Below are 23370 nucleotides of genomic sequence, written 5' to 3' on the forward strand. Positions count from 1 at the left end.
CTCTGAGCTTGCTTGTTTTCTTGCAGATGTTTTATCACCCAAACTATGGAACATCATCAAAAGCCACACTGTTGTCATGCAGCGCGTGGTGGCATCACAAAGGACCACTGCCACTTTTGTACCATACCGGCTACCCTTGATTGACGGTTCCTCTCTACCAAAGAAAAGAACACCTCATCCTGGAAGTGCAGCCTCTGGGGTTACCTTCTTCTGTCCTCCTCAGCGTGTCTTGGTGTCTTTGTCAAGGCCTCTTCCCACAGTCAGAGCGGCTTCCTGCCTCCCCAGCCTCTTCTCTGCTCTTCCACACGGCTTGATCAAGGCCAGGCAGGGTTAATCCCTAGGCGGATTAGGAGCTGCTCTGGAGTGGTCCAGCAACGGAGGCTCACCAGACTAGACAAGACCATTTTTGCACAAGGCAGCTGAGGCTCAGTTGCCCGTCTAGATGACGCCACAGCTCAGCAACGCCAGGCTGATTCCGAGGCTCACAAAACGAGATGTTTCATGGGAGCAAAACGCGTTTCATTGCAGGAGGCTTCACATTGTCTTGATGTGACTCCAGGCCTACATCTTCAAGCCGTTATCTCTGGACGTGGCCCTCTTGCCATCAAGAAGTCTCATCTGGGAGGACTTGTCCCTCCTTTCTAAGACCTTTACTGAAATTCTACTGGGTTTCCAAGATTACATGCCAAACAATTTTCAACCTTGATGGAACTCCGCGAAGTACCAACGTCTGTCAAGGAATCTGGTCACACCAGGAGACCCAAATGGTTTTCATGTTTTTCAAGGCATGTTGCTAAAAACAGAAATTGGCCTCATCATTTGGAAAAGCATCTTCCAGATCCTGGGCACAAGAAGGCATCAGTTCAGTTTGTTAAGCGGTCCTTTTGCGTGTGACGAGGAACGTTTCGTGATTCAAATCTGGATTAAAACAGGTTTGGAGCAAGGTTTGGTAGAGTCCGGCCAAGAGCCGGTGGATCTGGTTGCGATCCAAATTCATCCCCCATGTTGGTATTTACAAAGTAGATGATGCTATTGTGGCTCATTCTTGATCTCCTTTTGCTGGGACAGTCTCAAGGCTACACAAGGTTACGCCAGCTTGCTTGATGGTCCTTTGTTCAATAAATCAGAATTGGTGGCGTTTGCAGAAGTGCCTCAAATCATGATTTACCAATCACCATAGCCAGATCATTCACACCCTAAGCCAAAGCCAGAGAGGACCAAGATGTTAGCTGAGGCTGGACTAGAAGACCTCCAAGGTCCCTTCCAACTCTGTTCTTTTGTTATTCTGCTTTTAACCTCTATTCCCCTTTGATCAATGGCTGAGGTTCACTCTGCAAATAAAACCCAGTTGGGCAGTCTTGATCATGAAAATGAGGTGTTGGATATTTTAACAAACCCCCCCCCCCCACCCAAAAGGGGGGGGGGGCAGGCTTCATTCTGAGAAACTCATTGAAAAGAAAGGCAGTAGCATAACTTGTCCGGAACCCAGATGGCAAATGGCCAAGGCTGAGCTAGGATGCCAGAGCTGCACACGGCTTGCCTCTCCTGGCACTGGGCTCTCACCCGCCAGGAAAGGCAGCCAGCTGCCTTCTGGATCCCGGGCAGCGGCCTCTTCTGTGCCCGAAGGCTGGAGACGAGGAAATTGGGGGGGTGGGCGGCAAGAAAAGCGCCCCCCCCTCTCCGGGGGTTTATAAAGCAGGCTGTAAGGACGGGAGTTGATGGGAGGAGAACGCTCCGCTTTGACCCCGCGCCAACCCTCCCCCCTCCCCGAAAGCCCAGGCCAGGACCCTTCCCTCCCCCCAAGGTCCAAAACTCCTCCGAGATGCTCTTGCCCCCATTTGGGGAGGTGGGACCCCGCTCCTCCAGCGGTCGCTCGCCGCTGCCCAGAGGTGGAGGGAAGGCTTGTGAGGCAAACGCCCAAGAAGCCCCCTCCCCGATTTCCAAGATCTGGCTTTTGCCCTCCTCCCCGCCCCCCCGCCAGCCCAGCTGCTTTGCAAACCCCAGGCCCTCTATGCATGCTCAGGGAACCCTCGCCCCTTTCTCCCCCGGGAGGCCTCTCTCCGAGCCCGGGCGAGGGAAGGCGAGAGCCGGTCCGAGCCCTCCGCCCGCCGGCTGCCTCTCCTTTCGTGCGGGCGGGCGGACCGAGGGGCGTCTGGAGGCGGCTCGCTACTGGCTGGGGAGGCGGCGCGGAGGAGGCGTGTGCGCGGTCCCCACCCGCCTGCGGTCACTCGGCAGCCTCGCTCGCTTGGCCGCCGCGGCAGAACTGAGCCCGGCAGACGCGCGGGGGGCTCCAGCTCGCCTCTTCCCCGCAGGACGCCCCCTCCCCTCCCCGGCCATGAGGTAAGAGCGCTGCCCGGCGCCTCCGGGGCTGAGAGGGGGGGGCAGAAGCCGCCCTTGCCTTCTTCGCCTGCCCCCCCCCCCCGCCACGAAAGGGCAGACTTCTTTCTTTCGGGGGAGGTTACCTAAGTCGCTTTGCGCAAACACAGGTGCGACCCTTCCTCCCCCCCCACCTCTGTTTCATGCTAACGGTGATGGATCCCTCCCTCTCCCCCCGCCCCCTCCCCATTTGTGCAAAAGTTGCATCACTATTTGGGCAAGAAAGTGCGGGCGGGGGGAGGAGGCTGGGGGGGGGGGATTGACGCGCTCTCTTTCCCTGCCTCGCCTCAACCCGGGGGAGACCCTGAGCGCGCGAGGGTTAGAATCTAGAAAGCCCAGCCATCTTCTTCAGCCCCCATCCCACCCCCTGCAATGGAAGGGATTGGGCCCTGCCTATTGCCGCCCCCGCCTCCAAGGAAGTCGGCCTCTCAAAGCCGCTTCTCTCCGCGATGACAGCGAGCTCCACCGGGGCCTCGGGAGGGAAGGAGTTAACGGCTCATCTTCTTCCTCCCCTCCAACCTTCTGGGTTCATCTGCAAAAAATGAAAAAAAAGTGAGGCTAAAACTGATCATCTGTTGCGCAGAGAAGCTGCCTTTGATGTGAGCGGCTCCTCCTCTCCGTTTCCGTCTTTTTCTCACACTCTTTTCTTTAACTCCCCCCCCGCCCCCCCTCCTAATGAGAATTTCCTCCTTTCCCGGAAGGGGACCCTCAGACCCAACCTAGAAGGGAAGTGGCTGTTGGCTCTGGAAAACCCCTGCAAGGGTTAAAAAATGCTTCCCAGCGAGATGCCAAGGGGTCTTAATGTCCTTTTCAGTGTCAGAGAAGGAGATGTCTATATTAAATTGAGTTATACTTTTTATTGAGTGGGTTTTTTTTTTTTGATATAGTAGAAGAAGGTATCAGCCAGAGACCTTGCCTAACCCGTCCCTTGTTCAATTCAGCCCTGGGAGTATCTGTTATATTTTTTCATATGTCCAGAAGAGTTTTAAGTAGCATCCATCATGCTTAGACCCAGCAAATTCTTTTAAATTAGCCCTTTTGAGCCAGTTTTTTTAAGCAGGGCAGTTTTGTGGGTGTTGATGCAGAAACTCGTCTTGGGGGGGGGGGTCTTCTTGTACCTATGAGCTAGGAGAAGTCAAGTCCCTTTCACTTAACAATGAGGACAAACACGTTGTGAGTGGTTGTGACACATGGAGACTGTGAAACTCTTGCTGGGCCTCTGTAATGGCTGCGTCTATAGCAGGAACGACTCTCAGGATGGTCTCAGGAAGGGAAAGGACCCCTTGGGGTTAGATGGACATATGTGAATTGTCCCTTGATTGAGGTTGTGGGTTTGTGCTACCAAAAATGGAAACCAGCATGAATGTACTTCTCACCTACCGGAGTGGCGTAATAGGGAAGGACGCAGGGCAAAGGCAACCAGAGGGTGTTTCTAAGCTCACCTCCAGACCACGGCTGGCTGTTTCCATTCTCCAACCCCTCAGGAAGCCTTCGAAGTCAACCCACAATTGTCTTCGTTGCCCTCAAGAGCCTTGTAGAGCAGGACAGTGGTGGACTTGTTCTCGGGCTACTCAGGGGGAGCTGCAAAGCCATCCAAGCATCTGGCCTCTTGCAGGACCAGGTAGGCAGCTGAAATTCAGGATCCAGGAAGACGGGTGAAAGGGAGAGTTTCTCCCCCCCCCCCCAGATTTGCACAACTCCCTGCCTTCTGGTGGCTCCAACCAGGTGGCATTTGCTCCAGCTGCTTAAGAGGGGTGAAGGGATGTCATCCAAGGGGTGCAAAGCAGACCGGGGAGGCTCCAGATGGCCCTTGGCATGGAAGAGCCTAGCAGGACATGCATTGTTGGAAGCCTCGAAAGGCTGCTGAAACCTTGGGTGGCTGGGAGGCCAAGTGAAAATGTGGACCTTGCCACAGAAACCACAATTTATGGGGACGTTTATATCCCCGGGATTCTTAATCAAGGGAAGTCTGCATGCCTGACAGATTAAGCCCAGCCGATTGGGAAGGATGGTGAAGGGGAATAGTAGTAAGGATATACTAAATAATACTATACTGGATGATGCCTGTGCATATTCGTTTCCTGCAACACATATATGTTGTGCCTTTTGTTATGCCTGTTATGCCCTTTGTAGCTGTAACACAAATAGGCCACATTAGACCCCGACGCTCGTATTTCCTGCAACTAAGGAAAAATGCTCTTATTGGGGGGTCTGTAAAGTACCTGGCATTTGTCAAAACAGATGCCTCACCTTTGATCTGTCCCCCTTCTGCATAAAAATGTATCTCACCTATACCATGTAAATGAGATGAGTGTGGAAGAGAGGAGAGAGGCAAGAGGAAGAAGAGAGGGATAGGAGAAAGGGTAGATGGGGAGAAGAGGAGGAGAGAAAGGAGTGCAAAGAGCAGAGAGAAGAAGGAAAGAGGAAGGGGAAGTAGAGAAGGATGACAGAGGGAAGAAAGGGGGTAGGGAGGAGGAGAGAGAGAGAAGAAAGTGATGGATAGGGTATAAATAAGGTGTAGGGGGAGCAGAAGAATGGTGGTTTTGGGGGATTGATGGTAAGACGAATTGACATAATATTCAATAATACAAAATAGTGTTGGTTATATAATGGTATACATGTGGTTATTTGTATGAAAATAAAAAAAATTTAAAAACCTTATTAAAAAAAAAGAATGTATCTCACCTTTGATCTGTTCCCTTCAATGGGATATTGTACATAGGTGGATGGCCCTGGTTTGAGGAATGTTACCCTCAGGCCTGTAGACCCCCTTCCAAAGGCTTTCCTTTGCAGATGGGGGTTGCAAGTCCCCTCCTCCTTTGAGGGATCCCCTCTGGGGCAAGGGTCACCCTTTGAGCAGTCAAGGGGTCTTAGCACAGCCTCATGAGGGATTGCTGGCACTGGATTACCTTTGCCAAGGGGACCCAGTTTGAAGTGGGCCTGGAGTCAGGACCCCGTGCCACAAAGAAGCTTCAGCAAGGCATTCCTGGCTCGGCACTCTCTCTCTCTCTCAGTTTCCCTTTCTCTTGGCCCTCCCTCTTTGGTGGAGACTCTCCTTAAGTGACTTTCCAGTTGTTTCTTGTGCTGAGCTGAGAAGTGCGGTTTCCCCAGATTTCTTTTCAAGGGGAGGAAGCGAATTTATATATAAAAGGGCAGAGCGAAAGAAAGAACCAGCCCTGCTGTGTTCCCAGCCAGGAAGCCAAAGTGGCCGTCGGTGTTTCTTACTGGGATTTAGAGCAGTGTTTCTCAACCTTAGCCATTTGAGACGGGTGGACTTCAGCTTCCAGAATTCCCTAGCCGGCATGCTTCCTGGGGAATTCTGGAAGTTGAAAATCTATGGCTTTTAAAACATGCTGACTAGGAAACCCTGGCTGTTCAAATCCATGCATCTTCAAGCATGCTGGCTGGGAGATTCTGGGAGTTGAAGTCTTTGCAGCTTAACATTGCTGAGGTTGAGAAACATGATTTGGTGCTCAAATCTTTGCAAAAGGGCAGAGAAGGTTGTGTTGGAGTCTTGATGCTTTCTGGGCTGGGGGGATGCATGGAATACAGGAAAGAGACCTTCGGTCTGTAGGTCACTTTGGGCTTTGTGCTGTGCCCCTAACCTTCTAGGTGGCTGTGTGGATGAATGGGGGAAGGAGGATAACTCTTAGAGCTAGGAAGAGGATGAAGGAATAAAAGCAGACTCCTAATCTAACATCCCCTTCTACCGCTGGGAAAAGGATCAGGGTTTGATCCAAGCAACAAACTGTTGCTCGAACTTTGTTAGATCTGCTGCATTGGATTGCTAGTTTCTTTCTGCCAAAGAAGGAGGAAGACTTTTGCCTCTGTGGGATCAGGTGTGCTTCTGCAATTCAGCCTCTCAGCCTCTCAGCCCTGGCTGCCTCCCACCCACCCACCCCCCAACACACACACACACCTGGGTTTCTGTGCTGAGAGCAACCTAAGATTTCCCAGCAGCTGAAAAGTGTCATAAATAACCGGAGAGTTGGCTGAAATTAATTTTCATTTTATTTTCATAATGTCTGCCGCTGGAAACTGAGCAGAGGCAGAGGGAAGGTTTCTGTTTCCTCAATTAACTTGGATTGCACTCCCTCCCTCCCTGCTGTCAAATGGAAAGCAGCTCCTTCAGCTTCTGGGTTTGTAAAACTTTCTCTAAGTGCCAGCCCTGCTAAGATTGGGGGGGGGGAGGATGGGGGGGATTGAGTGTTAAAGAAATCGGAGTCGTTTTTGTTTTGTTTTGCTTCTGCTTAACTCTTCGCAGGCCCTGGTTTTGGCATGCAGTAGTAACGCTTAAGGGAAAAATTCTGCAGCCTTTTGGAGGTTTGGGCAAAGGATGCTGGCTTAATTGGATATAGATTTGGTCCAGTGGTGTGATTGGTGTCCCTCTTTCTCTTTTCTTCCTGCTCTTTTGTTTATTCTCACACTTCCTTGTCCTCTGAAAGCAGCATCCATAAAAAAAAAATATTTAAAGCTATCCATGCAAACTCTTAGATCAGGGTATCCAACCTTGGCAACTTTAAGACCTGTGGACTTCAACTCCCAGAATTCTCCAGACAGCTCCAAAAGGCTGTTAAAATAGCCAGCACGGAGATCAAATATAGATGCCAAGTTGGGGAGAACTTTGGGTGCAAATTCAGCCTAATCCTAAAACTGTGGTGGTCGATCCGTGGAAGCCCAAAATCTAGAATACTCCCACTTCATCTGATTTGTAGTTCCAAAGCCCTTTGTTATATAACATTGGAGCAGCTTTCCAAGTAGGCTCATCCCGGCAATAGAAGGGAGGTAGATGGACTTTGCCTTCAAAGCTGGTGTGTTTAGGATTCTGAAAGGGGCATCGCTTCTTCTGGGTGGCCTATGGACTTAAATCTGTCCCAGACCTGGGTGATATAAAGACAGTTCATCAGAAAGGATGGTTTGTAGGTAGAAACTCATGTTCTGGGATGCTGGGTGATGGACTGGAAGAAGGTTAAGGTTGGTAAGGTTGCGGGAAGGAAGAGGAGAAGGCAACAGGTATGGTGGCCTAATGCAGTCAAAGAAGTTGCTAGAATTGGCTCAAGAAGCTTCAGTTGATGGTTGGAGTTGGACCAAGGTGGTGACCATCGGAAGCCAATGTTAAGCAAATTAATTGGATGGTCTCTAGGTAGACCACTCCCTCTAACCCAAGCTTTTCCAACTTTGACAACGTTAAGATGTGTGGCCATCAACTCCCAGAATTCCCCAGCCAGCCAACTGTTCTAACCCCTGCTCTCCAACAATGATGGAGGCCCCTTGAGCTTCACTAGCCTCATCCTAAAGTAGTATTTTAATGTGCAGGATGAGCCCACAGGTGCATGATGTGCAGATGGGGCCTGGAGGAGACCCCCTGCTGCTAAGCGCCAAGGACCAAACAATTCCTCATTATTCCTCATGCCTCTTGCACCCTCCACTTCCCCAGGTCCATTGGTGAGTCATATTACATTACAGTATGCTGGGTTTGGCATTTTTAACGACGCTTCCTGCAGCTTTACGCCCACTTATCTTCGCAAATGGCTTTCTGGGAAAGCTGATGCGGATTTTGCATCCTTGTTATCCTGGACGAAGGGGAGGAATTCCATCGTGAGCTGCAAAACTCCCCATTGCCTCTCTTTCTCTAATTTCCTCTTGGCCCGAAAAGAGGGTCAGTGCTTATGGGCATTGCGACCTCTTCCCCTTCTTTCATTCTTCCCTCCTACCCTAAGTTGTATTTGGACTCCACGGCATGGGAAGCGGCCTTTGGGGAGATTTTTAATATTACACATTTCTGAATTCTGCAGGAAAAGGGCAAGCAAGGTCATTCCACCTCCTCTAGCCTGCTTATCACCTCCCCATTTCCATAACAAAGACTTCATAGTTCCAATTTGCCCTGTCTTGACCTAAAAACTGGAGGCGTTGTGTTATTGTTATGTATTGTTAGTATGCGGGGAGGGGGGAACTATACCATCTATGCCCACCCAATGCTTTGCAACCGATCACTGTCTGGGTGTGAAAACGAGCAGCGTTCACACAACATACTTAATGTGATCTTTGGATTCCTTCTTTTTCTGGACTAATGTGATAGTCTCAACGGTAGTTAACCAACTATAGCTGGATTCCCTTAGCAAGCTATAGATTCTTTCAGAACTAAACTTTAGTGTGTTGTGCGAATAGAGCCATCTGGTCTTCATCTTAGGTTAGGTGTATGGGATGAACTCACTGTGGTCCTCTACTTGTCTGCTCTGAAGTGAGCACCCCACTGAATTTCTGGGTTGTGCTGAATTGTGTGTCATTTGCTTTCAAATAGGGTTTTGTGGGCTAATCTTTAAGGCTTTTCTAAGCCTCTTCAGGCTAATATTTTGGAGCAACCCAAGAAGCTAAAACAGATTGACAACTTGGTAGAATTCTGCCTCTCTAACCCAGATACCAGCTGAAATGTGTCCCTTTCCTGCAGTTTTATCACAATACCCCATCTCTTATGGGGTTTTCTGTTTTAAAATGTGTATTCCTTTTAAGAGAAGAATATTTCATTCGAAATGACAGATCTGTGTCTTATGAGTTCCATCCGTACGGGGCAGTCTGCTTCCTTCTCGGTCACCTCAATGCTTGTCAGGAGTCCTGGACTTGTCCACCTTAATGAGGACCAGGAAGGTTTAAACCTCAACCACTGTAGGGTCCGTTGCTCGAGTTTTAAGGAAATTCTTCCAGGGATGGACTGAAAAGATACGGAAGTGTCAAGTTTTCTTCCTTGGAGACTTTAGTGCTCTCCGAGGTGGGTTGTTTCCTTGCAGACATTCCATTACCCAACCAGAGAACATCATCAGTGTGGGTGAGTGTGGGGTTTGTTCTCTTTCATCTTGGTCTTCTTCTTGGTAGTTCCATAATTCAAGGAAAGGTAGTTCCTTGATAGTTGGAAAGTTCCTTGAATCAAGCAGCTACTAAGAGAAAACCACACCTTCACCCACACAAGCAGGGCAAGCTACTGTAGATAAACAGAGAGCAAAACCCCATTCTCTTCCAGCATCGAAGATTTTTCCTAGTTGGGTCATGAAATGTCTGCACCAAGCCTAGAAAGCACCAAAGGACTCCACAGTTCAATCCTAAGCTACAAGGATTCCCTTCCATTGGAGTTTCCTTTCTATCAGCCAGTGGGATTCTTGCCCTGAAAACCCAGCTCAGGTCTTCTCTTCCATCTGTCCCCGAATGGGTTGGCTCAGGACTGTCCTCCCCCCCCCCCTCCTCAATATCCTCCTCTTCCTCTCCCCACCCAGCCTTCCGAGCAACAAAGTCTTGAACTGCACTTCAAAGTTGGGTTGCTGAGAGAGAGAGAGAATCTGGCGTACCTTTTTAAAAATAGCTTCCATGCATTGCCAAGAGCTAAATGAATTGCAGGGGAGCGAGGGGGGTGGTCAGGAGAACAGTTCCTCCACATGGAAACCGTTCTGCAGCTGGAGCAGCACAGCCTGGCTGGGACCCCCGAAGACTGGAGACGTTAAGAAGGTTCAACTCCAGGGGCTCAGTGAAAGGCAGAGCGTTCTAAGGACCCCCATAAATCTCCCCAGCTTCCCTTGACGGAGTGGCACCATCCCTCTCATCCTTGCAACAAATGGTTATGCTACCTTGAGTGACCACAAGATAGAAAGGCCAGATAGAATGTGATAAATTTGCTGCTTGGACTAGTGATGCTGCTGCTGCTGCTGCATGGGGGAAGCTGAGAGAATGGGCAGAAGCCGGTTTCTGCCCCCGGGAGCTTCACCATCGATCATCTGACAACAGGAGCAGCCCAGGGAATAACGGGGCGAGAGAGGGAAACAAGAAAGCAGCACCACTGTTCCAATTCATTCAGGCATACTGGGACTGGAGCCCTGAGCCAGGAATTCCCTAGGAAAGAGAGGCCACAAGGTGGTTCTTGCAGGGACCAGGAGATCTGACTCATCTCAACCGATTCCAGGGAATTCATCCCACTCCTAAGCAGCAAGTGGGAGAAAGGGCATCCTTGAATGGAGCCAAAGACTTTCAGATTTCCACGAGAAAGGAGGAGGGCTCAGGAGAAAGGAAGGCAGACTCAACCAGAGGGAGGGAGAGAGAGAGAGAAGGCCAGGCAAATGGATAAGCCCAGAAGAATGGATGCGTGGGGTTCTTGACATGTTGGAGGCCATTCCATAGGCTTGACTCTTCCTAGGCAAGGAGAGCCATGGCTGCTGCAAGACTGTTGCCCTGACATTGGCCAAGAAGGTCTGTGTGGAGACACCCTCAGATGGACCTTTCTTTCTTTGGATGCAAACCGACCATCCCAGATGGTGCAGAAGGTGGAATCTTCTGGAAGGCTTCTAAACTGGGCTCCTGGAAGATCATCACCACAGATTGGGGGACCGGAGGAATGACAAGGGCCCTATTTGCAGGCAAGCCATCCAGACTTCCACCACCAAAGGTGTAAGGGTATGAAATGCCCTGGAGAAGCATTTTGGGAAGACCGCATTTCTCCCACTGCTCGAGTGTCCCGTTCAAGGACACCCTTTCTCTGGAGCGTTTTATGCCCTGCCCTAGTCTGCATCTCTGTGACCCTCCGTGGTCTCGAGCCCTTTTGCCCCCAGGCCCTTAGAGCACAAATGCCCTTGGTAATGCAAATAGCTGTAGAGCCTTCTTCCTGGCCAGGGTGGAGCCTGGTCCCCGCTGAAGGGAAGGGCTCCGAGTCAGGGCTCTGGAGACCAAGCCTGGCCAAGGGCTCGCTGGAACTTGGCTCTCTAGGAAAAGGGAGCCTGCATTTAAGTCTGAAAACAGCTCCTCTCGCCTGCCATCTGCTTTTCTTGGACAGCTATCTGCTACTTATGTAGGCTACTACGTTGAGTAATAATTATAATACCATCCCGGCGTTTCGACCAATGGCTTTTCCATTGGAGATGTTGACAGGCTGGGGGTGGGGTGGGTGGGTGGGTGGAGGAACGTGGTTCTCCACAGCTGAATCCAGGAGCAGCAAAACTCTTAGTTTTTCAAAAACATAGCAGGAACCATTAGTTACGTCTTGGGGGAGAGTTTCAACAGGGTGTCCATCAGCCCGGTTCTCTGCTCTGATGGACACCACCAAAATGGGGGAGGAACTGGATATTTTTCAGGAGGGCGATGGATGCCATGGGTGGGGCCACATCAGGCCTGTGGATGGGGCTTCGTCTTTGAGGGGCAATTTGCTTTCTTAGTGCTAATGTATAGTTTTAGGGGTCACCCCGCAACGTCTGTGGAGATCCAGATTATGAGTCACCTTGCTGTGGTTTTTGGAAGGAGGGTTGGAGGGAGGGGGCTCTATGCAGCTGGGGGCTTTGTACGCTCTGCTTTCCCTGAAGGGAGAGAAACTTAACTCAATATACGGAGCACAGGAGTGGCCTGCAGGATTTCTTCAGCCTCCGTCCATGGAGATTCTTAGTCATCCAGGGAACTGAAGAAGCTTCCTGGATGAGAATCGAAAAGTCTTCAAGGGAAGAAAACAAAGGAAATCCAGTTTTCTTTTGAGAAAAAGCACCTTTGGGCTTCAGCCTTTGGCACCTCCAGTGGAAAAGAGGAGGGGGCACAAGGGAACACCCTCCTGAGATTTTGGCAGTCAGTTGGTGAAAGGGACAAATTGCCTGGCTCAGAAGGCCTTGAGAAATATATTATTTAAGGATCTTCTGGAGCAGAGCATCCGTTCTCTCTGAGGAAGAAAGGACAGCCCAGCAGAGTTCACCTCAACAATGTTCTAACCACAGACTGGGGATGTTTGAGGCTAAAGCCAATTTCTTCCGGGTGAAGTTCTGGAGTTAGATGATGGGTGGGTTGCTAGCGGCATTACTGCCAGTTTGGCATGCAAAAATGTTTGCTCTGTGCCCGTACACATTTCCACCTAAAAAGGTCTATGCATGCACACAACCTTAGAAAAGGGAAAACATTAATTTTTGCAATGAAGATTGTTTTATTCATGCGCAGAACCGAAAATCAAGATGGCAGCGCCGATGATAGAATCGGTTGGGGGGGGGGGCGTGGTAGGCCGAGTTACTACCTATCGGCCAAACCGGTCCAAACCGGTAGGAAATCCACCTCTGAAACACCCCTTTGAGTTGGTGGGGGATACAAATAGGCTCCCATTTTGATCTGAAGGGGATTCCTTTTCCTCTAATCGGCTTGTTTGAGGGCTTAAGACCAAATGCCCATTCTTGCTTGTATTCTGGTTGTCCCTCAGGCGTCTTGGTCTCTGCCAGAACATCTCAAGGGCAAGATAAAAAATATATCCAGACTAAGGGGGTTCAGGCAAGTAGCCCTTGCACCTTCTGATGGGCAAGGCCCCTCTATATTCATTTATCCCTGTCCTAGGGGTGGGGGGGGGATGCATTTATCCCCTTCCCTGAAAGGCCTCCTATTCCTCACACCCGGAGGAAGTTCTCCTGGCCCTCACTGCTGCCATTCCACACTTCCCTTTGTGCTTCCCCCAAAGGTCCTCCTTGCAAACCCGCAGATGTAGGCGAGATGCCCAGATGGGATGAATTAGACATCTGTTCTGCTGCAGCCTCTGATGAACACAATGTGTTGATGGGGGGCTGTGGGTAGAGAGGAGGAGGAGGCAGTAGCTGAACGTTTGAAACGGCAAAGCTGATACTTCCAGAAGAGGTGGCCGTGAGGAGAGAAGGGAGCTGGGTGTCCAAAAAAAAAATCATCTGATTTTGCTCTGGAGCTGTGGGTTCAGGGTACCAGGTAAATCAGGAGAGCAGGAGAACCTGGCAGAGGGAACCATCCATGCTTCTGGTCTCCTTGGTGCATGTTGAGAACATAAGAGTCCTAAACTATCTGGATCTTCATCTTGCTTGCTTTCTGGAACATCTCAAGCGTATGGTGATGGCTCTGGTGGTGGTCAGAGAGTTCCTCCTGCCCTTGCTATCATTTGTCAAGAGCTGATACTTCCAAGGAAGTGGCCTCTTCCTTGGTCAGAATCCCATTCTTTACAGTTTCCACCCCTTCCGATAGATGAGCGAGAAGGAAGGCCTTGAGAAATATATTATTTAAGGATCTTCTAGAGCAGAGCATCCGTTCTCTCTAAGGAAGAAAGGACAGCCCAGAGGAGTTCACCTCAACAATGTTCTAACCACAGACTGGGGATGTTTGAGCAAGGACAGTTCCTCCTGTCCTTGCTATCATTCATCAAAAGCTGATACTTCCAAGTGGCCTCTTAACCCTGGGCTAAATGACCCATCATTAGTAAGAGCTTCTCCTCTGTGAATTTCCCCTCCCTCTAAATTGGTACTTATTCCTCATAGTGATCTTGTGGGAAGAACTTGGACTTACTAGGTCCTGCTCCGGTTAGTTTAATTGGAGGGAGTTTCGGTCCCAAACTATGGAGATGCAAAAGAGTTATCTTTCCAAATAAATGTTATACATCTGTATTGTGTTCTTCCCTCAGTTAACTTTTTTTTCCTAGCGAACGAGCCTAAATAAAATCAGGCTTTCCATCATCCTGGCCAGGACCCCCCCCCCTCTTTTGTCCAGCCCTCCATGAGAGGCTCTGAATTCTACTCATTCCTCCCCACTCCCCACTCCTTCGTCGGTCATCTTGTACAACAAGATCTGGTTTTCTGTGCCATCAAAGCTAACACAACCAAACCAAAACTTGCAAATCCTGTAATCAAACTGTGGAATTCAAAGCTTCAAGATGTGATGATGGCTACCAATTTAGATGGAACTGGGCAAATTGGAGGAACATTGAGTGATCCTTGCTTTCTAGTCTTGAGGGCTGTAGATTATCTTGAGTACCACGACATTGTCTCTTCAGCATTTGTTGCCACTACAGAAGGAGAATCCTTTTTTGTCTAAGATGCATCGGGTTGGCTACAGCATGGTATAAAGGCAGAATTGTCTTGGTCTTGGCCAGATCCATCCTTAGGAGGGATCTTCCTCTGTTCTTTAGAAAGAACCCCAGAAATTAACCTTCCCATGGAAGTTGACTTCCCTCAAAGATTGTTAGGCAGCCTCATTTCAGGCCAAGCTCTCTGGAACATGTGACGTCTTTGGTGTTTTCTGAGCTCAGTTTTCTTTGAGACATTTCATTACGAGCTAAGCAACATCCTCAATACTGATGAGTGTGGGGTTTGCTTTGTGATTATCTACAATAGCTTGCCCTGCTGTTTTCAGAGGGTGTGGTTTTTGTACTTGGTGCTTTCTTAATTAGCATATTGTTTTCTGCTTTGATTGTTTGTCTGGTGCTAATCCCTGCTTATCTGGGTGTTGGTTGCTGGAGAGGATGAATTCCGGTCTCTGGGACAGCCCTGGAGATGAGGGAAACTATATTCACTGGTGGCCAGCAAGGGTCAGCTGCAGCAGGCTGGTAGTCCTAGAGACTGTGGTCCAAGCCCACTTTTAGGCGCAGGTTATTCTTCAAAGGTTTCCTTTAAAAAATCGGCTAAATATTTGTAAGCAAAGCTAAGGAGAGGCTTACTTTACAGCACTCTTATGATGAGATGTTATGATTCAGTACAAAGACTTTTATCAACTTTCTCTCCCTGTGTATTTTTCCTAGGAATGACTTAGAGGCTGATTGTATGGTGCAGGAGGTCAGCCATAACAGAAGTCAGGGGAAGGCTAAGGAGGGCAGCAAACCCTGTTCTTTTCTGTCCCGCATGATGAAGCATTTGGTGTGACTCAGAAGTCGGCATGTCGAAATTGGTACAAACCATAACCCAGCTCTCATTGGGACTTTTGGGTAACTTTAAAGCTCACGCCCACAAATGAGTCCATCAAGGGAGGGGTAAAGCAAGGTTTTCTCTTACTCTTGGAAGGAGAACATCCAACTTCTTCAGTGTTGAATTAAAATTCCAGCTTCCTTGGGTATTCCATCAAGATGGTAAGAACCGAAGCCACTTTACACTTTTCATTGGATACTTACAACAATCCTCTATGGTAGGCCAGAGAAGAAGAATGTTACGATCACTCACTCTTGTTTTAATCAGCCTCCAATTCTTTAATGATGATGTTAGGTGGAAGTGACTGAAGGATTACCAAGCTTTGGTGGTTCCTCCTCTTCCTCCTCCTCTTCCTCCTTCTCCTTTGGATGTTGAGGGAGATACAAATTTATGGTTTTTGCTCTTCTGATCGCCTTCGCCATTGTTAATTGCTGTTGCAGTAGTATTTCCCTGATGTTCTCTCTCCTTCTTCTGGATCTGCCTCTGTTTTTTGACCTTCTCCTCTTTTTGTATATGCCTGGTATGGTATGGAATCCCACGATAGCCTCTCCAGGTGAGCAAAGTACTTTATTTGCTGGTTTTGTATTTAGTTTAAGATCGGTTCTGTGCCAATTTTTTCTCTTACAGTCTCATTTTTCTAATTTTAACTCTTGTGGCCACTCCAGCAGCTTTCTTCTGTTTTCTTCTGTCGTCTTCTTCTGTCGTCTTCTTCTTCTTCTTCTTCTTCTTCTTCTTCTTCTTCTTCTTCTTCTTCTTCTTCTTCTTCTTCTTCTTCTTCTTCTTCTTCTTCTTCTTCTTCTTCTGATTTGGTAGAAGAAGCTTCGGTTGAAGAATAATTTTTTCCCCTGGGTCTCTCTTGCTTACACTGCAGTGCATATGGGGGTCAGTGTCTCACTCCTGTTCATTTTCTTAACCTTAATTTGGCTATTTCCTTCTGCTAACCTTCCTTCCATGTCATGTGGCTGAGACATTAATCAGGCCAAAGGAATGCTCCGTGTCAGACTGAAGACGCTGATTAAAATATTAGCATTTTGCTTTCACAGAGTTGTTTTTTATGCTGCGACTAAATCCCTGAATTTTCGAGGGACTGGATAAATGGCTTGCGTGAATTCTGTCTCCATCCAGGTCTGATAGTCAGTCTCTTTTTCCTAGCTGAAAAGAACTCAAGTAAGAAATTATTATGTGGTTAATCTTTGGTGAGGTTCACAGCCTTTGGGGCTGGTTGGTAGCCCAACAGCTCGAGTCCTAACCAAGGACCTAGGAACGGTTAAGGTAACGTCGGAGGATATAAGTTGTTCCAAGTAGGGTGGTTTTTTTGTAGAGTCAGAATGTTCAAGTCAGGTAAATTTAGAATTTCCAAATAGCGAGGTAGCCCTTTAGGTATTGCTCCAAGGGCACCTATTACTATTATTATTATTGTTGTTGTTGTTATTATTATTATTATTATTATTATTGTCCATCGCACAGTCAGCCAGATGTTCAGACTAGATTTGGCATTCTTGTCCACCTATCGAGTCCTTCCCAAGGACCTGGAGATGCAGATCTCATCACAGGATCTAAGCTGTTCCGAGTAAAGCTGCCCTTTGCAATTGACTGATGGTGAATTTGTCAATGCCGATGGTGCTCAAGAGTTGCTCCAGTTTATGACATGTATTTGCGACCCATCTCATTTCAAAGTCACTCTGGGCGATTTACAAAATGCTGACTTTCCAGCCAGCACAGCCTCTCCAGCTGAGAGACGCTGCATTTGAGGCAATGGTGAAATTCACATCATTTTTGTTACTAAGCGAAACATTAGTTAAGTGAGTTTGCCCCATTTTACGATCTTTCTTGCCATAGTTGTTAAGCAAACCATTGCAGTTATTATATCAGTAACACGGTTGTTAAGTGAATTCTGGCTTCCTCGTTGGTTTCACTGATCAGTCACAAAAGGGGATCACTTGACCCCAGGACACTGCAACTGTCATAAATGTGAGTCAGTTGCCAAGTGTCTGGATTTTGATCACATGACTCTGGGGAATACTACAATGGTCGTAAGTGTGAAAACTGGTCATAAGTCACTTTTTTCAGTGCTGTTCTAAATTTGAACGGCCACTAAATGAACTTTGTAAGTCGAGGACAATTTGTAACTTCAAAGGGGGAGGAAAGATATAAAGCCTGCTTGTAAAGACCTGAAATCCCTTCTTTAAATATCTTTTACTTTCTGTTTCTTCTCTCTCTCTCTCTCTCTCTCTGCCTCTTTGCACGTTTTCCCTCCCTCCCTTTTCCACTTTCCCTTTTTTTTCCTAATCTTTTATTGCTGTTAAACATTTCAATTAAATTTCAAATGGGGAAAAAAAACTGTTCAAAAAAACCAGCCAGATCTTCCTGCTTGCTTCTGTGGAGGAGAAAAAAATCAAGAGTTTTCAAGTATACGTCTTCTCCTTCCCCATCCTTCCAAAATTAGATCCACTTCCACTTCCATGGTCTTTAATTCTGTGCTGTTTTTTAAAGGGAATTCTTCCCTTCACATATCCTCATCCTTCCCCAGGGAGCTCTCATATTTTCCAGAACTGTTTCATCCCCTGTCAAACTTTGGAAACGTCTCTGGAGGATCCCCCAACTCTTCTTTCTTGTGACAAATGACCAACCCACCGAGGTCTCAAGGCCTCCGAGCACCAGATCGGGCTTTTCCCCAGTGGGATCCCTGACCCTGGGCCAGCTCCCTGCTTGTTCCAGCCCCTCTCAGCCTTCTGAGCTGCTGCTGGGATGACGCCTGGCGTGGAGGAGAGGCTGATTTTTGCCCAAAAGGTCGGACGATGCATTTGCAAACCGTTTCAGCAGTAGCTCCTTGCAATCAGAAACATCTGTTTGAAAAAGGCAGCTGGCGAGGCCTGGGAACGAAGGTATCCGCTTTATTTGCAGTTATCTCCTTTGCTGCATCTAATAGGAAACAGGAATTATGTGTGCATCCAATTAGAAGCCCTTCTCCTGCAGCTCTTCCAGGCAGGCCTGGGATGCGGAGGGGGCTTGTGTGATTATTGGAGCCCCCTCCCAGGGGGCTTCCACAGTAGCCTCACCTGAAGGCTTCCACGCTTGCTCCAAGGCTAAGTCGCGTTGCTCGGTTGTCAGCTTTGATTTGCAACCGAGTGCCTGGCATCTGGTTCTCCTTGTAGCTGCCGCTCCAGCCCAGAGCTACTCAACTCTGAACTTCTGGGGCAGCAAAAGTAACTGCTTGGCTAATTTGATGGAGGAAGGCCCACAGGGGTCAGTCGCCAAGGGGAGGGTGAGAAAAGCTCCAACTTGGAGCATCCCTAATTGGAATTCGGAGATTGGAAGAGCAACCGGCTTTGCGTCTGTTTCAGGGTGATGCCTTATTCCTCCATCAGTTTTCATTCATAAAAAGTATCAGTAACGTAAGATGTTCATTTGGGAGCTGCAAATCAGCTCAGTTGGTCTGAAAGAAGGAGACTTCTTGACAAAGATTGAGAAGGTCTTTAGATTCTCCATCTGATTATCAGGTTTCCGAAAGATGCCCTAATTAATTCATGAGCCTCGAGCCAAGTTTCAAAAGAAAACCAGCCCTTTATTAGGAACACCATTTTGGCAATACCTCACATACAGCCAGATGCTTTAAAAAAAGATGCCAATGCTTTATGAGTTGACACTGATTATGAAACTCACAGCTGATCTTCAGCTAATTCTGTTCTCTTTCTGTCTTTCCCTCTCTGACTCCTTCATCCTTCCCTCCCTCCCTCCCACCCCCCTCCTCCCTCACAAGGCTGTGGTGAAGTTAAACCATGTTTGTTGCCTTGGGTTCATTGGAGGAAAAGTAGAGCAAAAGATTACAATCATAACAAATGGAGTATTTATGTTGAACAAAGGTAGTATGATTCCACGCTCTATGTTTTCCTTTCGCTGGATTAGCGAACTCTCTTAAGATGAGCTGCAGGATGAATTGCTGTACAGATGCTGATACGATCAGCCTTGGAGATTGTTAACTGACCTGGGAATATGTTTTGGGCTCATTTAAACCCCCGATAAGTTGGAAGAGAATTGTTGAAATGTCAGTGGCTCTTGGTCTTTGTTTTTTTTACTTGTGGTGGCCATGTGGCTGCTGTTCCTGTAATCCTCATGTCTGTGGATGGCTTGGAGAGCAACATATTTGTGGAAAACGAGGCACATAAAGCCACTGTTTTTGTGCATGAACAAGAGCGAAGTATTTGGAGCATGGGACAAACCCAGCAACTGGTTACCATTATTTGAGGAATCTTGAGACAGAGAGATCCACAGTTTTGTGAAAGGCTGATCAGCATAATAAGAGGGATTTGGGCTCCTGGATCTACTTTTGATGACCTTCAAGAAGGGTTCAAAGGGAAGGTTGAAATAAGGACATCAAGGGGACTGAGACAATTGAAGGGGGAAGATAACAACTCTGGGTGTGTTTTGCCATAAGAGAAGATGGGGTTGGGGGGCTGGAGGTTGGGGGGCTCGAACCCTCTTCAAGGATCAAAAGGGGCATTGGACCAAGTGAGGCTGCTGTTCCCTATTGTTTTGATACGCCCCCCCCTCCAGAAGATGGAATGGCTAACAGGAGCATTCTCTAATGCCTTTGGTTCTTGAGACTGCAAAAAATAAGTTTTGCTAGTATGTCAAGTATAGGGAGCTTAATTATCCCTTTCGTTGTGGGTCTGGTTCATATTGTGCTAAGCCTTCATGTGATTTGCTTACTATTGGTTTGGTGTGTTGTGTGACTCCAGCCCATTGTGGCATCTAAGCCACGGATTTTGGCTTTGGATGAATCGAGTAGTTGTGGGCATCTTGTTAAGCACCACATGTGAAGCACAGCTTAGCTTCAAATCTAAGATAGCCTGCAGGACTTCCCTGACTGCTGATATGCAGCTCCATGGCTGTCTCTGGGGTGGCGGCTGTTTGTATGCGCCTTGAACCTTTGGTGCTCCCCAGCATTGGCAGCTAGGAAAGATCCCGGCCATTCCAGCTGTTAGCAACTGTCTCTAGAGGGCAAAGGCGGTGAAGCCAGGGAAGAGCTGTTCGGGCAAGCTCAAAAGAAGGAATCAGAAAAGGATAGCTCTTCTGGAAGACTCCTCTTAGAAGGCTGATGGTGTTCTCCATTCAGTCATGTCCAACTCTTGGTAATTCTGTGGGCCAGATCTCCCCACATCTTCCGATCTCCTATTGACTTCTTTAAGTTCTTCTGTGCTCTGGCTGGTGTCAGAGGACGCTTTGATGGTGTCCAACCACCAGGTTCTTGGATGGTCTGCTTTCCTTTTATCTTTTAGGAAGGACCAGCCTTCCTTTCTTGAATTAGATATCAGAGGACACGGTCCCCTTGAGCTGATCTCTTCAGATGCTGCATGAGTAAATCAGGCTTACTCAAGCCAGCAAGGAAGCCTCCAGTTTCTTGTTTGTTGCTGCAGGTCTACTTCCTTCAGGAGATTTCAGCATAGGGGGTGGGAGCCTAAACCCTCCTCATTATAATTTGCAGGTGAAAGTCCATTTCCCAGCCTGGGGAAAACTGATTTCAGAGGAGTTTCTCCAAGTAGGGCAAACCGCGTTGAAGGTAGCGGGCGGGGGCCACAACAGAGCGCAGCCAGTGTTCGGGCTTAAGATGAAAAAGTGAGTAGCCGTCTGGCTCTTTCTGTGGCCACCGCCTGCACTCCGAAGGTGGCTGGGTGTGCACTGAAATCTGCTAAAAATAATTGTGTGAGCCTTACCGGAAGGCTTCGTCAAGTCTGAAAAACCAAGAGACGCTTCCAAACAAAACTTCCCAATGCAGAAAAAAAAGAAGGAAAAGAATTCTGTCCGTGTGTGAGACATGCTTTGCCCACTTGGCATCATTATTGCCCATCAAAAAAGGGGGCCCTCTGTAGACTTCGACCTTCTTTCACAAGTTTTTGCGAGAGGCTGTTTAAGGACTGATTGTGAAAACGGTGATCGGATCTGGAAAGGCTGAAAGATTCTCCTGAACTTTTCTCTATGGGAACTACGGTGGTCCTCGACCTATGACTGTATTTGAGGCCAAAATTTCTAAGCCAGACATTTGTTAAGTGAGATCAGGAGACAAGCTGGTTCAACTGAATGAATGGGTCTCTTGAGAGAGAGAGCTACAAGAAGGAGGTTTGCTGCTGGGTCTCACTCCTGGCGGGCCATTGATCTCTTCATGACAAACTTCATATTTTAGGAGGCAATTCGTGATGTTTTAAATATATTAGATAGGTCCCATCCTTCCTGAGTAGGCTAGGACACCCTTCACTCATCTCCACGTTGGTCTTGCATTAACACTCTGAGTAGGCTAGGTTAAAAGAATGGATTTCTATACATCCAAAGCTTCACCACAGAAATGTTGTCTGAACCTGGGGCTTCTCCAGATCTTTGTCTGATGGTCTCATCGTGAACAGAGAGGAAGGGGTGAAGCTATTTTCCAAGGCACCCGAAGGCCAGACAAGGAACGATGGATGGAAACTGACCAAGGAGAGATTCAACCTGGAAATAAGGGGGAATTTCCTGACAGTGAGAACCATCAACCCATGGAACAGAAGTTGCCTTCGAAGTTGGGGGAGCTTCATCACTGGAGGCTTTCAAGAAGAGACTGGACTCGCATCTGTCAGAAATGGTGTAGGGTCTCCTGCTTGGGTGGGGGGGTTGGACTAGATGACCTACAAGGTCCCTTCCAACTCTGGTAATCTGTAATCTGAACACATACTGTCTGCTTGGGGAAAAGACTTGGCCCTTCATGCCATACCTTGGTATCTACCAGAGGATTATGAGGTTGGTCAGAGAATGAAAAAGCTCACCTAGGAATGCACAAGTCTCCCCCCTCCCCCCCTTCCCCCCTCTCTCTTTCTCATTTCAGGGCATCTGTGTTTGTGTGAATAGAAGTGCCTCCAGGAAGCAGAGACCTCTGTCTCTATGAACTGATCATTGTTCAGGGAGAGCTTTGCTTCTGCCAGCGTCCCTGGCGTTGGTCTGAGTCCTAAGTGGAAGCAAATGGTTTAGAAGAAATTAAATGTACAGTTCTATTTTCCTCCCATTAAAAATACGTTTTATTGCTTTGCTTTTGCCGGAGATAAAGGAATGTTCTGCATTTGTTCCTCATTTAGCAGCCCAGAAGCCCGTCAGTGAAGAAACAAACAAACAAACACCTAAGTGGGCCCCTCGCAACACACAATGATGGGGAGCCTGCCAGGCCTCTGAGTCCAAGAACGAGGACAATGGCTACTTTCTCCTGGCTCAGATATGGGGGTGTCAAGCTCATCCTTCTGCCTCCCTCTTTCAAGGATCTCTCTGTTCACCCTGGGTGGATCTATTGCACATCTGCATTCCGGCTCCAGGACTTGAGATGGGATCTGTAGAAGCGAACCTTCCACGGATCTAGGTCAGATATCAAGCCATTTAAGCCATTGTTGTGGTGCTGTGTTGGGAAACTCTGGTTTTGTAGCTTAGCACAATGGCTGCCCCTTGTACTTAGTCAGCCAACTGCGTTTTGCACAACCAGTGGCTAAGTGAATGAGCCACAGAATGAGGCCATTGGTTCATCTAATCCAGGGCTCAGCAACCTTAAACACTCAAAGAGCCACAGAGGTCCTACCCGGAAGCCCCCTGTTCAATTCTGGAGCCGACCGGAAGTCCCATTCCCCCTACCATGGAGTCTCCTCCTAGTGCAGTGTCCTTTCTTCCTCCACCTGTCCTAACCGAAACCCTATTGAGGTGGAGCCGACTGGCGACAGGGAGCCGCAGCAGAGGGATGAGAGAGCCACATGCAGCTCCAGAGCCGCAGGTCGCTCACCCCTGATCTAGACTGACCTTCCTGGATTGGCAGTTTCCGAGAAGGCTCTTCCCTTTGGAGAGGCTGAGGACTGACCCTTGACTGACCCTTGGATCTTGGCCATGAAAGCCCAAAGCATTTCAAGACTGTCAAAGTCAATCTCCCTTCGCTGACCTTCCAGGTGGCGTTGATGCTCAGGCCTGCCAGGTAGTGTCTTGCTGGGACTCAGTTGAGCTTCTCTTGTCTGAAGAGGAGGATGGCCTCTTACCTTCTGTGGGGAAAGTCTGTCCTTTCAGAGGAGCTCTCTCCTGCCGCTGCTCTCAGGTGTCCAGGTTTTTATTTGGCCAGTCTCGGAGAGCTTTGTCTGTCTCTTGTGGTGCCGAGAAGAAGAATTCACGATGGCTTGCCATCTGCAGACATGCATGAGGAGAGCTGCTAGCCTAGTTTTAGAAAAAGTGGCTGAACGAGAAAGAGATGAGGATCCCAGAACAAGGCTCTTAAACAGATCCAGTTCTCAGAACCGGCCTTGAGAAGAAGAAG

General features: G+C 48.3%; 1 protein-coding gene across 5 annotated transcripts in view; it reads left to right on the forward strand.

Annotated features, from left to right (window-relative positions):
• Positions 1–23370, forward strand: part of ZNF469 (zinc finger protein 469) — a 157324-nt gene that overhangs the window by 105123 nt on the left and 28831 nt on the right. Inside the window, exon 1 of one of the 5 annotated variants that reach the window (XM_081963688.1) lies at positions 2246–2340. The exons of 3 other annotated variants lie outside the window; for them this stretch is intronic. The gene's annotated coding sequence lies outside the window, so the exon portion shown is untranslated. Of the gene's footprint in view, positions 1–2245; positions 2341–2896; positions 2976–23370 lie in introns of those variants that run through there. One more of the 5 variants, XM_081963693.1, reaches the window with a different exon arrangement.

The sequence above is a fragment of the Natrix helvetica genome (assembly GCF_964273705.1).
Source record: "Natrix helvetica genome assembly, chromosome: 10".
NCBI lineage: Eukaryota > Metazoa > Chordata > Lepidosauria > Squamata > Natricidae > Natrix > Natrix helvetica.